The sequence below is a fragment of the Trachymyrmex cornetzi genome, unplaced genomic scaffold (genome assembly GCF_001594075.2).
Source record: "Trachymyrmex cornetzi isolate Tcor2-1 unplaced genomic scaffold, Tcor1.1 scaffold205, whole genome shotgun sequence".
NCBI lineage: Eukaryota > Metazoa > Arthropoda > Insecta > Hymenoptera > Formicidae > Trachymyrmex > Trachymyrmex cornetzi.
The window spans coordinates 2005690-2019148 of NW_017296691.1; the positions used below are offsets into that span (position 1 = coordinate 2005690).

At 36.9% G+C, this 13459-nt stretch overlaps 1 pseudogene; it reads left to right on the top strand.

Annotated features, from left to right (window-relative positions):
• Window positions 1-2094: 2094 nt before the first annotated feature.
• LOC108759769 (heat shock 70 kDa protein cognate 4-like) overlaps window positions 2095-13459 on the top strand; it is a 47841-nt pseudogene continuing 36476 nt past the window's right edge.

Sequence of the window (13459 nt, forward strand, 5' to 3'; positions counted from 1 at the left end):
AGTGCTGTAAGCGAATCATCCAACCGCGTATCCCCACGAGCTTTTAAAAGTGTACTTCGCCGCACTTCTAGCCAACACAGAAGGCTTCCGCTGCTCTGTGTAAGCTCATAAAGCTCGGCGAAGATCGATGAAGGGCGCGCGAATCCCACGTCCGAAGGGCCTCGACATGAGTGAAGTCTGCCGCGAGCGAGAATCTAACTCGCGTTGAAATCTGCTCGGGGATTTACATCCGAGGCATGAAGCGTTTTTCCAGCCCCGACGTCACCGGAACATCAGGGAAACGCGAACTGACGGATGGCGGAGGCTCTTTATCTCGACGGAGGATGCGGTCTTTATCGGGTCGGGAAAGTACGTTAGCCGCTGGTATCCTGGTGAGATTAGAATGTCGGAATCGGTAAGTTGGGCTAGACGGCCGTTTGGTCGGCTCAGATAAAGCGGAACGCTGCCGCACAAAGGCGCGCGCCGAGTCGACTCGGTGAGAGAGCTCGGATTGCCAAGTTTGCGAAATTCGTTTGACTTTAAACCGATAATAGCGCAACGGTCGAGCATACTCTCGGGCATTGCTGGCCGGATTGCAGGTCGAGTGTCGTTGTTGAAACTAAATTGACGCTTTCTACCCGACCTAGCATGGAGGATAATGAAATTTGTTTTCAACAAACTTCTATAACAAATTCGCATTTTATAAGCTTAATATCATGAGCAAGTTAATTTATATCATAACGTGATGAATTTACGTCTATGAATAATATTAAAATCTTATCTCGACAATGTATGTTTATTAAAATAAATAACGTGGTAAACAAAAAAAAATGTAACTCGGGGATTTACTTAATTCTTTTCATATATGCAATTTTCTTGACTGCAGAAAAAGACAGATATAAAAATATTTTCATTCAAAATGCGCGCAGTTATAATTTTTTATATCTTTCATTAATATAATGTCAATATTCTTAAATATAAATTATATAGATTTACTTTCGGATTATATACATTTCCTTACAAAAGCATTTCTTTGATTACATTTCTCTCTCTCTATAAAGCGGTATCTATGTGACTTTTAATTTCGCGCTTTTCGAAAGCTCTTAGATTTTGCGACCGTCCCCACCGCGGAATCTCGTGAATTAAACACAAAGTTGATAAACCTGAAAGAATGTTTGGATTTTCTGAGTAGACGCTGTTATGGGAGCGGTGATGGGGCGATGGGAAGTGACGGGGGAGAAAGCGGCAAAGCATTCCGATCCTTGAGTGCGCCTCCCTCGAGGATGCCGCTCCGCACTTATATGTGGTTGCTGGATCCCACAATATACATATATACGACTATACACGTACGATCTCGCAAATTCTTCCTCGCAGACGCGCAAATGCACGTTTACTCGCCACGTATATCAGATATACGCGCACGAGTGGCTCGAAACTGCTCTTACCATGTATCTCAAAACGTTGCTCGAAGCAATTAAAAGTTATATTTTATAGATATTCACCCAGCGATGCTTTATATATTTAAAAGTGATTTTTTATGATACACTATACTAAATCATATACTAATTTCTTAAAGAAAGAAGAAAATTTGTCTATAGTGTTGAAAATATATTACATATTAAATAATGCTTCAAAAGCGAATATTTAAATTGAAGCTATCATTTTAAATTCGATCGATTAATTTTAACTGAAACAAATCTTTGCGTATTATATGTGTTTGACTCATATAAAAGTGTTGTAGAAAATAATGTCGGTACTTTTGGGAGATTAATCCGATGATAATAAGCTTGACGCAAAAAGAGACCTTTTGATGATATAATTGCGTTGTTCGCGAAGTTGAGAATCCTCGCACTCGGCAAAAACGTGCGAATTTGGAATTGGAAGGACGAAGGGCCGAGGGAGGACAGGTACGATAGCGCTTGTAAGAAACTGTAACTGCGTGGCGGCAAAGTGACGGTGGATAGATGAAATGCCAGTCCGTCGTGCGGTAGTGACGCGAACCACGCTGCAGCAAAATGGATGTCGTACAGGTGACAGCTGAAAAAAGTATGATATATTAGCGACCATTAGGTAAGGAGGACCGCGGTTGCGCAACCTGGTCCTAGAACGCTGCTAATGGCGCTCGGCGTTAGTAGTTTAGTACCGCTTCTTTCGGAAGGCCCCAAAGTGCTTACTAAGAATGATTTGAGAGTAACTCACGAGAATTCGCAGGACTCTCAACGAGCTGCATGGTATAATAATTCAAAAAGAAACACCGAGACGAGTGTTTCTTATGAGATCTACAAGCTTTGTAGAGAGAGAGTCCCATCTCCATTTGTTATTTGATAATTTACTATATTACTGAGCAACCCCCTTGCCATTTACAAAAAATTTTTTATATTTGGAAATGAGAATAAAAAGATGAAATCCTATTTAATTAATTTTTTATTATTAAACATTTGATTTTATTAATTTTTTATCATAAATATTCATGCATATGCCGTAATATTAGAAACCTGTAAAAAGAAAAAAAACACGGCTGGATAATAATATACATATATTTAAAAAATTTGCATTGTAAAATAGTTTTGCGAATAGTGGTATGGTATAATAGTTATTTCATTCCGCAAAACTCCTTGGACGTTATTGAACGTGGCGATATTGAAAAAATTTTGTAGAATTATATCATAAGAGAAAATCAGCTAAATTGAAACATTAAAATTGTTGAAAATTAGAGTTCTCAATAATTCAACAAGTTCCTGTTTATCAGCTACTTTAGAAATTTAGTCTAAAGGTGGAAATCTACGTTCGTGTTTTCAGTCGACGGGAATCTCGAACAGAAGAAAGGTCTACAATGTATTCGAGCGAGCGATTTTATCGCTCCGCTTCAATTTTCCTGGGAAATAGAATTAACGTCAGTCAAAGGACGAATATGCTCTCGTAATTTTGATTCACGCGAAGCCCGTTATCTTTTACATTGCAGCTTTCGGTGCTGGCACAGCTGACACTTTGATCGTGTAATTTTACGGACTAGCCGTGGAAAAGTGAAATATTAATATTAAAACACCCTGACAATAACAAAAAAAATTTACAATGATAAAAGAAAGAAAATTTCTGCATAATTCTCTAGCATAAATAAATATCAGCTCCTCCAAAAAAAAGCATATATATCACATATCTCTATTATAAATTTTACGTAATAAATCCACCACCGATTTTTTGTCAAAACAGAAATGAAAAATTATACTACTCTATGTACAATTCAGAATTTTAAAATTTTGTGAAAGTCAAATCTTACCTAACTATACATGACAATTTATTTCATTTGAAATAAAAGCTCATACTTAATTAAATTTCGTCGTTTTATATATATATATTTATAGATAACTGAGCGATTCTACAATAATTGTGACGAGAATTATGTACCAAATCATACACCGAACGTCCGTCCAAGCCATTATCATTCGACCGTCGTAGTTCGTGTGTCGTGGTATAACGAATCATCGGACTCTGAGGCCTGCCAATGACAGAATGAATTATGCAGTCCGTTCGACAGATTATGGCGAGTAGAGGATGTATGGTGACGTGTGACTGGTACCGACTTACTTACTGGTCGTTGAGCGTATCGAACTGGTATGCATGTAAAATTAAGCATTGATCATTGCATACAACAATGGAGAAACATTTATGTTTTGTATACACCTATATTCATAGTTGCACTCTGAAATTAGTTTAATAGCAAATCTTAAATTATCTTACATCAGATTTGCTTGCTATGCAAATTAAGCACAGCATAGATAGTTAACTTTCTTAGTTTAGTAAAGCTTGTTCAAGTAATTTTTTCAAGTAATTATTTTGATTGTTTTATTGCATCAGTAAAAAGTAAATATAATATCGCCCTTATACTTCAAAAGTAACACAACCCAAAAAAATAACTTTATCAGAAAAAAGGGGAAGATTATTTTTCAATTTGACAGAAAGTTATTCACTAATCAAATAATATCAACAAAAATATATTTTTAACATCATCAAATGTCGTTTTTATTTCACAACCATTAAAAATAATTTTTAGTTGTGACGATTTTAATCATTTTTTTTAAAAATGTTCTTTTTGAGTTCTAACAATTTTGATGAATTTTTATGAAGTTGAGTTAGTTTACTTTTGAAATAAGAGAACGATATATCTGTTATTTTCTACGCTTTTTCTGCCATTAATTTTATAACAAATTTTTATATATTTATGTAATATTTTTTTAAATTCACAAACGATATCAAAGATCCGAGATTTCTATGCAAAATGATCTTGCTCGTCGAGTTCTCGCGAGTTAGGCGCGGATCGCGTAGATACCACCACTAAATCTTAGGATTGCCTTTAGACGATAGTCTAGTTCCTGTATCCGTCGTACTTCTTTTTCGAAGCCCAAGATGTCGGCAGCACGGCTCCCGAGTATTGTTGTTGGAAGTAGTATCGTCTCCATTGTCTACGAAGACGAGGGGGCGCGTTTACTATCTCTCGGATAGCCGTTAATGCACGTAAGGATGGCAACTCGATGCTATCCTGCCCTGTAAACACTCGCGCGTAAATTTGGGCTGAATGGCTCTTTTTCCATATACTGGATTCCGTTAGATCGAGTCCCAGCCTTGCCATACGATACGACAGTAATTCTGATTGTGAGCACTGTCGTCGCTCTAAGCGACTGAGATTACGTCCCTTTTTTCACTTGATCGGTCTCGTGAGACCGTCGTCTCGACCACCATTACGCCGCACTAATTTTAACAAAAGATTCTATCTTCGCTACACAATGATGATTATGGGGATCCAGAGTGGTACCCGTGAGAGTTGAGGTTCTAATTTTATAAAACAGAGGTTACGCCTTGTCAAGATTACCGGTATTCTACGCGACACAATCCTGGAAAAATAATTTTATCTCAGACGCAGCAGTATCGTCATTTGAATCGTCAAACTTGTCGTTAAATTAAGGAAGAAGGAAACAAATCGCTGTCGAGTTGATTGCAGACATAATCGTGGTCGTTAACTCCGTCCCGACGAAAGCGCCAGATTTCCTCTCGCGTAGAAATGTAAAATTTCGTAAGAAAATCAGAAAAGATAAATAAAAAGGAAAAGAAAAAGGAAAGTAGCCGTTTATTAATAATATAATAATTAATATAACATTGTGCGGTTAATATTCATAATTGATGTTTTTCGAGAATTTTTTTCAATCAATGGATAAAAAATGAGAAAGTTAAAGAACCTGTGTAATTTGATTGACGAGGGATTAATTATATTATAATTATGATAAAATATTTTTTTAAGAATTTCTAATTTTCTATACTTGTCTATTCCTCAGTTTATAATTTTTGTCGTTTTGATTTCCATTTAAGCGTGTATCTGTAAGAGTTAGAAGTGCATGATACTTATACCCAAAGCACGTTATCGCGTGTTCCCCCTTCGAGAAGATTGCCATCGTCGTACCTTCCGCTTCTTTATGTTACGGTCAATTTTGTATTCTTCCGACGTTATCCTCTCTTTCTCTCGCTCTTTTCTATTTGCGATTGTCACCTCATTCTTCCTCATATCGTCCTCCGGTCAAGCTGCTTACTTTTCCTTTCTTCGTGAGCCGGAAAGAGGAAGAGTCGTGGAGGCAAAATATCACGACCATTCGAAGTATTTTACGATTTCATGCTTCGGTATTTGACGACTCTCTCTCTCTCTCTCTCTCGTTTTTTCTAGCTTTTTTCCTACACGTATTTTTAGCACAACAGATAACAAAAAATATACACTCGAAACTCATTTGATACTTATATCCTCATTCTTATCCTTTGTCGTTGAACGTTTTTTTGCTCTCGAAGCGAAATCGTCTTGACATTACATGATCATCCAGATAACGCAGTGATTTCATCCGGAATTGGAATAGAGGTAAAGGTTGCAACTGATAATCTAGCAACCTTTCAGCGAAGAAAAAATTTATTGTTATCGAGTTGCTCATAAATCCGTATAAAAATAAAAAAAAATGTTAAGTTTCGCAGAATCGCATCAATTGCATCAACAGATTTCTTGCGATTAAACCTTTCTAGATTTCCAAGAGCTACCGTTATTCCGCTAAACAGGATGCGTGTGAAAAGAGAGTAACGAATTTCTACGTCTCTATGCTTTCTCGGAATGTATTTATTTTGTTTGACTGATATCGCTTCGTGTGTTGCTTGTGTGTTTGTTACGTGCCTTCCTTAAGAAGAGTTTTCTTCAAAATCTTCTTTTACACTTTCTCTTCACGGATGAGATAACAGTGATGGACTACCAGGGCAGAGACGCGCGATTGTGATAAATTAGTATACACATTTTTACCGTGCCCGAATTGAAATTTATTGCACGGAGGTCGCAGATTTATAAGTATCCAGCATTGCGCTATGGTATCTTGAATCACCAAAAAATGTATATATGTGCGCGCACATGTGTATGTTGTGTTAGTTACAACATATTTAGTATCTACGTTAGATTCTAGGTTCCATACATAGCGAGAAATTATAGCGATAAAGGTACACCAGTTGTGAAATTAGATGCACAAACGCGAAATACAAACGCTGTTACATACCGAGCGCAATAGTGGAGCTAAATGAACTCAAACCGCGTGTAGGATGCAATGACCTGAATTAAAGCAATTAAAAGCGAATTATAGTTGAGTTTAAAAATATAGATTCCTGTACGTACACTTACTGTGTAACGTTTTTAAATTTGTAATATACTCGTATAAAGTAAAATTGACTGCATAGCGAGAGAGAATTTGACGTACTCGTTTCTAAACCATTAAATGTTGATCATTGATAACTGCTATTTTCAACAACAAATTATTTGTCACTCTACTATATAACAAACAATACGTCATTTAAAAATAATCATTAGATACTCGTATTACTTTTCTTTTAACTTATATAAGTATAGGTAATATTTTTTCAAATAGATATAATTTCAGCCACAAAATATATAAAATAAAAAAGTTTTAAAATAACGTGCGGCAATCAATATATTGAATATCTAGCCGCAATTTTTTATACTAATATTATGAAGTTTAAATTTCGTAAACCGAGAAATATGTTTACTACATCGTGATTTTTAGTCCTCGAGCGAACCTTTAAATTTGTTCTATTTCTGGAGCAATTCGAATGAATAAGCGTTCAAATATATAATCATTTCCATACCAAAGTGGCTTATCCATAATTGAACGCCATATAACGTTGTACGGATTGTCCGAGAAAACACACAACGGCACCGGTAAAAGGGTTAAAGCGACGTTCTAAAGAGGTCAGTCGTGAATTATGAATAACTCTTTCGCAGCATTCGAACTGCAGCATCACACACAAGCGCGCGTTTGGTATGCGCGTCATTGTCTTTTTGGAAATACCTCGAATGTGCAAGGCTGGGATCGTCCGCTCGATTCCGCTTTGTCGTGCTAATTCCTTCGCTGTGTCCATGCATAAGCGAGAATGTGTATACGCGTATAGAGGTCTGGATACTTGCTAACGAGGTCAGTCCCACGACTCGTGGTATTATTATTGCAACGCACCTGTGCACTTGTGTCATATGTCCGACGTATGCGGAACCTTGAGGACGAGTGAGAGCGAGTGTGCATCTTTCACGACCGAAAAAAAAAACAACACATACTGCGGATTGTACGTTCTGAGCGAAATCAACGTGGTTGTTAACCTACATTTTTGAGAACCGTCATGCCAAACTACCGATTTATTGTTGGCTTTTATGTAAACTGAAGATCGGCCAGTGACACGTCAATAATATGAACGAGGCTTGACTGACGCGATTCTTGTAAAGTGCTTTTCCGAAATTTGGCTTTCAGTATTGTGCGATGTGAAACCAACGCGTTTCTCTTTTTGACCTCTCTCTCTCTCTCTAGTAATGTAAAGAAATAAGCAAAATCTGTGAAATGAAATGTTTAATTTAAATAAATACAAACGGAATAAATATAATTTTATTCCATTAATATAAATATAAATTAAACATCATCACGCGCAGATTGTTACACAAAATATTTGAAATTTAATCTCTATCTCTCCAAAATGTCTGCCTTACTTCATATTCCAACCTAATTTACTATATTTGCTGTAATTTCTACTTTTTAACGGTTCAATTAATAATGTGGTTATAGCACGAAGTAATCGCTTCCAAAGGTTAATGCGATTAAGCCCAAAGCCGCAAGGTCATTGAACTCTGAAATAATAGTCGCAGTAAACATCGAAGTTTCATTGGCGATCAAACTTATCGCGGCCAACTGTTAAACTCTATAGACAATGCCACCGCTCAATCTGTTTGTCTTGAATCACCTCGGACAACAAGTGTCCGAGGATTAGGAAGCCAGCTTTGCACGAAGACACACTTTCGTCCCTTAAAAATACACGCGCACTGAGGCTCTTGTCAGTATACGTCGTTCCTTTTCAGTCGTGGCAGGCATAACGTTATCACGGCCCGGTATGTCGCTGAGCTTAATTAGCGGTTAAAAAGTCAATTAGCGTTGACCGTATTTGTTAACCTTCCGCGGGTACCACGTGACACGCATACCGACAGCGTGTGCACGCTTTACGAGCGAAGGAGTGGAACGAAACACGGAGCAAGTACGATAGGGCAAATGTCACACGTGATGCGCTTGTCCCTTTCTCAGCCCTTCTCTTACCCAAGGCCTTAATACGTCTCTCTCTCCCCCCCCCTCTCTCTCTCTCTCTCTGGCTCATTTTCTTGTCTCTCCGCGCCAGCACCCCAGATCAGATGCACCCACACTCGAAGCGGTCAGAGTGGAACGTCTGGTAAAAAAGCACATGTCCAATTAAACGCTGAATCACCCATCCCTCTCCCATTCTTCCATTCTCCTCCTCTTCCTCCTCGCCCTGCGCCACTCGACCATTGCGCACTACTCCCTTTAACCACCGTTCCCGACAATGAGTGCAATTGCTTCGGTTTCAGAAAGGTTAACGCACCGGGTTAAATGCCGGAGAATTCGGTGTCACTTTCGACCGCTGCGCCACGAAATTGTGGGACCCATCGTCATCGTACTACGACAAGCATTAAAGGTTCGTTAAGGGCCGGAGTAAGAGACCTTTGCAATCGCGCCCGCAGACCCCTATGAGAGACTGATTCTCGACAATTCTCTTCATTCTCTTCATGTTCTATTCTTGTCCCATTGGGCACACAGTGAACTTATCTCAACCTGTTCAGAGTGACTTTTATTCCGAGCTTCGCAACTCCAATTCAGGTTTACGTTCATGTAATTCTGTCTACTTATTATTTCTTTATAATGAACTATGGTGCTGGCCATTGTTATGATTCGCTTCGAGAATAATTATTAGTCCCTTTTTGAATAATTTTCAAAGAGAATATGATGATTTGCATTTCCTGAAGAGAGAAGTTGTACACCTGTAGCTTGAAAGTGACGCATTTCAATTCATGATTGATATACGAAACGGAAATGATATTTTTAGATGGGAATCTTTCTGTCCGGTCCAGTAAGTCTATATAGCTTCTGTATAAGAAAGAAAATAAACACTGGATATTATTCTCCTTCCCCTTGTCTATTAATTCAAGTCTAGTATTCTCTCGAATGAGCGCACTTTCCCAACACAGCATCGTCGATTTGTGCCGCAAGCACACCTTGTGTATATGCACACACACCATCGCACTTGGCCAGATTCGCAATAACAAAAACTTCCTAAGTCGTTGGAATGTAATCATCGAGCGCAGCAGTAACGTGCTCAATGAGCTACGGTCGTAGTTACGATAGTGTAGCATGCCTGAGATGACTCACGCCAGAATCACAATCTCTGTTTTGCCGCGACGCGGAAATTGCTCACGATCGCGTGGAATTCGCATTCATCAAACTGCGATTTCTACGGGCAACGGTAGCACGCGTGCGTATGTATGTACATATAGTTGGAATTACCAGAAATAGATTGGCTGTGCGTTCTTTAGCCCCGACGGATCGAATGCTTCGAAAGTAATTAGATTTGCGCCCTGTGGAGCGAATTTATCGCGTATTGACTGTTTCTTTGAAGTGGCATTGCTGATTACTCCGTAAAACTTTACAAACCTCGAAAAAAGATGTAATTTAATTTTGCTCTTATCGAATAAGTCTTGTCATCGTATTGCTCACAGTTAACAATTATTGTAATTGAAAGTTTTTTATCAAATATTATCTACGTTCTACATAATACCTGACAAGGAAAGATTTGTGTTAAATACATTTGTAATTCGTCATAAAGAACATCTTTAAAATATTTATACTTATATTTATATGAGATATACTTTATTATGAAAATTAATTAAAAATCCTCTAAATTCTAAATAACGAGAATATGTTGTTGCAAAAAACAAATTAGTAGCACAACAAATTTAATTTTATTTCAATTTATTAAATGTTAACAATACCAGTAGGCTCGTACAAATTATTTTTCATTGCGCATATTAAAATAATTGATCGTTAATTATATTTTACATAATGAATTAACTTGCAAACGTATATAAATTCTCAAGTCTTACCCTACCTCCTTTATCATATTTCTGCATTACTCATAATGTTAATGCATAAATCTGTACGGCATATCAAAAAATCGAATCAGCCATGCTCACGGATAACCATGGCAAATCTGGCATATCCTCTTTAAGCACGGTCTCGATCTTTAAAGCGATTAAGTCCGATCCGCGCCGAGCTCACTCTTGAGCGGTCGTTGCAACGGCTGCAGATTGTACAAGAGACCTCCACGATGCATCTCTTCGGCGATACACACGATGTATCGGGCGAGAGAATCGAATGAATTGCAGTTTGCATGGTGAGAGAGAGAGAGAAAGAGAAATGCGGCAAGGTCATTGCTCCGGCATTAGAGACGAGACCAAACGAACGATCGCCGGAACGAGCTGGATGAAAGCACGGTCCCTTGATCGAAGGAAATGACATCGTGCGTACTCGCATTCCTAACGCGATTGCACGCGCCGTCCCGGGGAGCGATAAACCTCGTCATTCGCCGACATTCAATGAAGCTCGTTTCCCATTGTCATCGTACGATTGTCAATACGTGAAATCGAACCGTGCACGAAGCAAACAGCTGTTAGTACGCACGTGTGAAAATTGAAAATGATATAATAAAACGTAGTATGATTAAAAAGTATGCGTTATTCATATTTTGTGCTTCGTCAAGCTAGCAACTTGCTGTGTTCCCGTTATTCGTAGCTTATAGGATTTTTTAATTGACTTTTGTAGTGAAATATATTTTATAGACGTTTTATAAACAGCCTTTAATTTTTGGCGAAATAATTGTATACGTCCAACATAGTACAAACGTTTATAATTTTACAATTTTATAAATTTACAGAACTTTTTAATTTAAAGTAGAGAGCAATTACGTTGAAATTAATATCGATCGCTGTTTTAACGTTGACAGTCCATACAGATATTACAAATTTATTTACAAAATATTTTATGTGTTTTAAAAAATTCTTTGTTACAATTAGAGGACAGTGGTAGAGTATACGGTAGTATCGGATTCCAGCAAAAATAAATTTATTTTGTACCTATTATATACATTCGTACTCGCGGATCTATATTTATGTTTAGCTATTACCGTTACAACATGTTATTTGTGAGTTGCAAACTTGCGTACGATATCATTATGTTGGTTACGTGATATGTTGTTTAAATTTTATTGAAATCGATTTTGTGGTTTGTTCAGAATTTAGAATTCATGTCTGCATACGCATTATTCCATGTATATAATATTCCAGTCGCGTCTACAATACAATATGCATTCAAGTTTTAATGAATTCTATTAAATATGTGTAACACATACGCGTTAAACATTTTCGCGAACGATAATAACTTTTTGACACAAAATAGTTTTTATAGTCAAATATTAAATTCTCAGAACTGATAAGAAGAAAAACGTGATAAACAATGTAAGAAATACGAAGATGACGAAATCAAATTTTATTTTTCGTATTGAGATAAAGATACACAATAAAATTATTTATCAGTAGGGAGACAACGAAAAAGTCTTTGTGGACACAACACAGATGAGGCTAGCAAGTTACGAGTTTTCATGTAATTACGCTGAAAGCATTAATTTGGATTAAAAAAATCTTCTTTTCCAAGGGAAGACGAGATTCTTCAAGAAACTGTAAGCCCCACGCGATTGAAGCTAATGGCTCGTACACGGCACGTGCACAGCGCGAGAACGAAGGAATTAAACGCCTCATTCCTTGACGGCGCCCGGCGCCCATGTTTTTGTGTTTTCTTACATCGTTACAAGCGTCGTCGGAATTGGTGAGAGTCATATTTCGTCCGACAATTCTCGGATGCATTAACGATGACAGCAAATAATTTAGCTATGTCGCACCACAGCGAGAAATATTGACAAACGCTATTAACAGTTTTTCAAGGATCATACTAAGTCTTTGTAAATAATACATACATTGATTTTCATAGAGCGTCGTATCTTTATATGAAGTGTCTTTGTGATATCGTTCGAATACATCGAAAAAAAAGTTTAAAAGAACTGAAGAGGACTAAAAATAGGATTCACTGTTGATCAGTCTTCATTATGATGAAACGAGGAGGAAAGTTCTCACGCCAGCGCGAGAAGTCTCATTAGATTCTACTGCTAAAGTTTCGTAGAAGTTTACTTTCGAAATATCGGCAAATGATGAACGCAGCATCACAACGAGTAAGATAGAGAGAGACAGAGACAAAGAGAGTTACGAGAAGTTCTTGTTGCACAATCGAACGTACGCAGGAGAAATCATGAGTAGTCGAAATTACTGCGTCATAATGCACGCGCGGCTCTTTCGGTTATAAATCTTTTGTCTCATCAGCGGTAATCGTAATTTGGAGGTTTAACACAATGTTAACGATTTAATTTTTAACAACTCCTCTTTTAAGTGCAATTCCCTTATCGCATTTTTCATGTAAAAACGTTTGAATAAGAAATTAGTTTTTCTAAAATAATAAGTAAATTAAAATTATTTTAATTACGTACTTTATGCACATTATGACAATGCTATTATTTATTTATTGCAGATAACTAGATTTTAGCTTATTCTTGCATTTAAAAAAGTGTTTGTTAAAAATATTTATGAAAGCTTAATAGAAAAGAGTTTTTTTAATTAATTTTTTTCTATGAGCACTTATTAAATTCGACAAAAAAGTAATTACATATTTATAATAATTTATTTATATATAATATAATTATTATAGCATTAATTGTTAGATAATATTTTAAAATATATACATATAATGTACCGCGAGAAAACAGTTATTTAAATCCAATAATTTTAAATTGTGTAAAAAATATAAATGTAATTTTTGAATCAGTTCTTTTGGAAATGTGTGTAACACAATTATGTCGATCAAAATATTCGCTTCTCTATCTTTCACACGAGTTCTTCTATTCGATCGCATGAAATTCTTGAGCGAAATGGAATAAATCAGGACAAAAGTGTCGAATCGAATCGAAC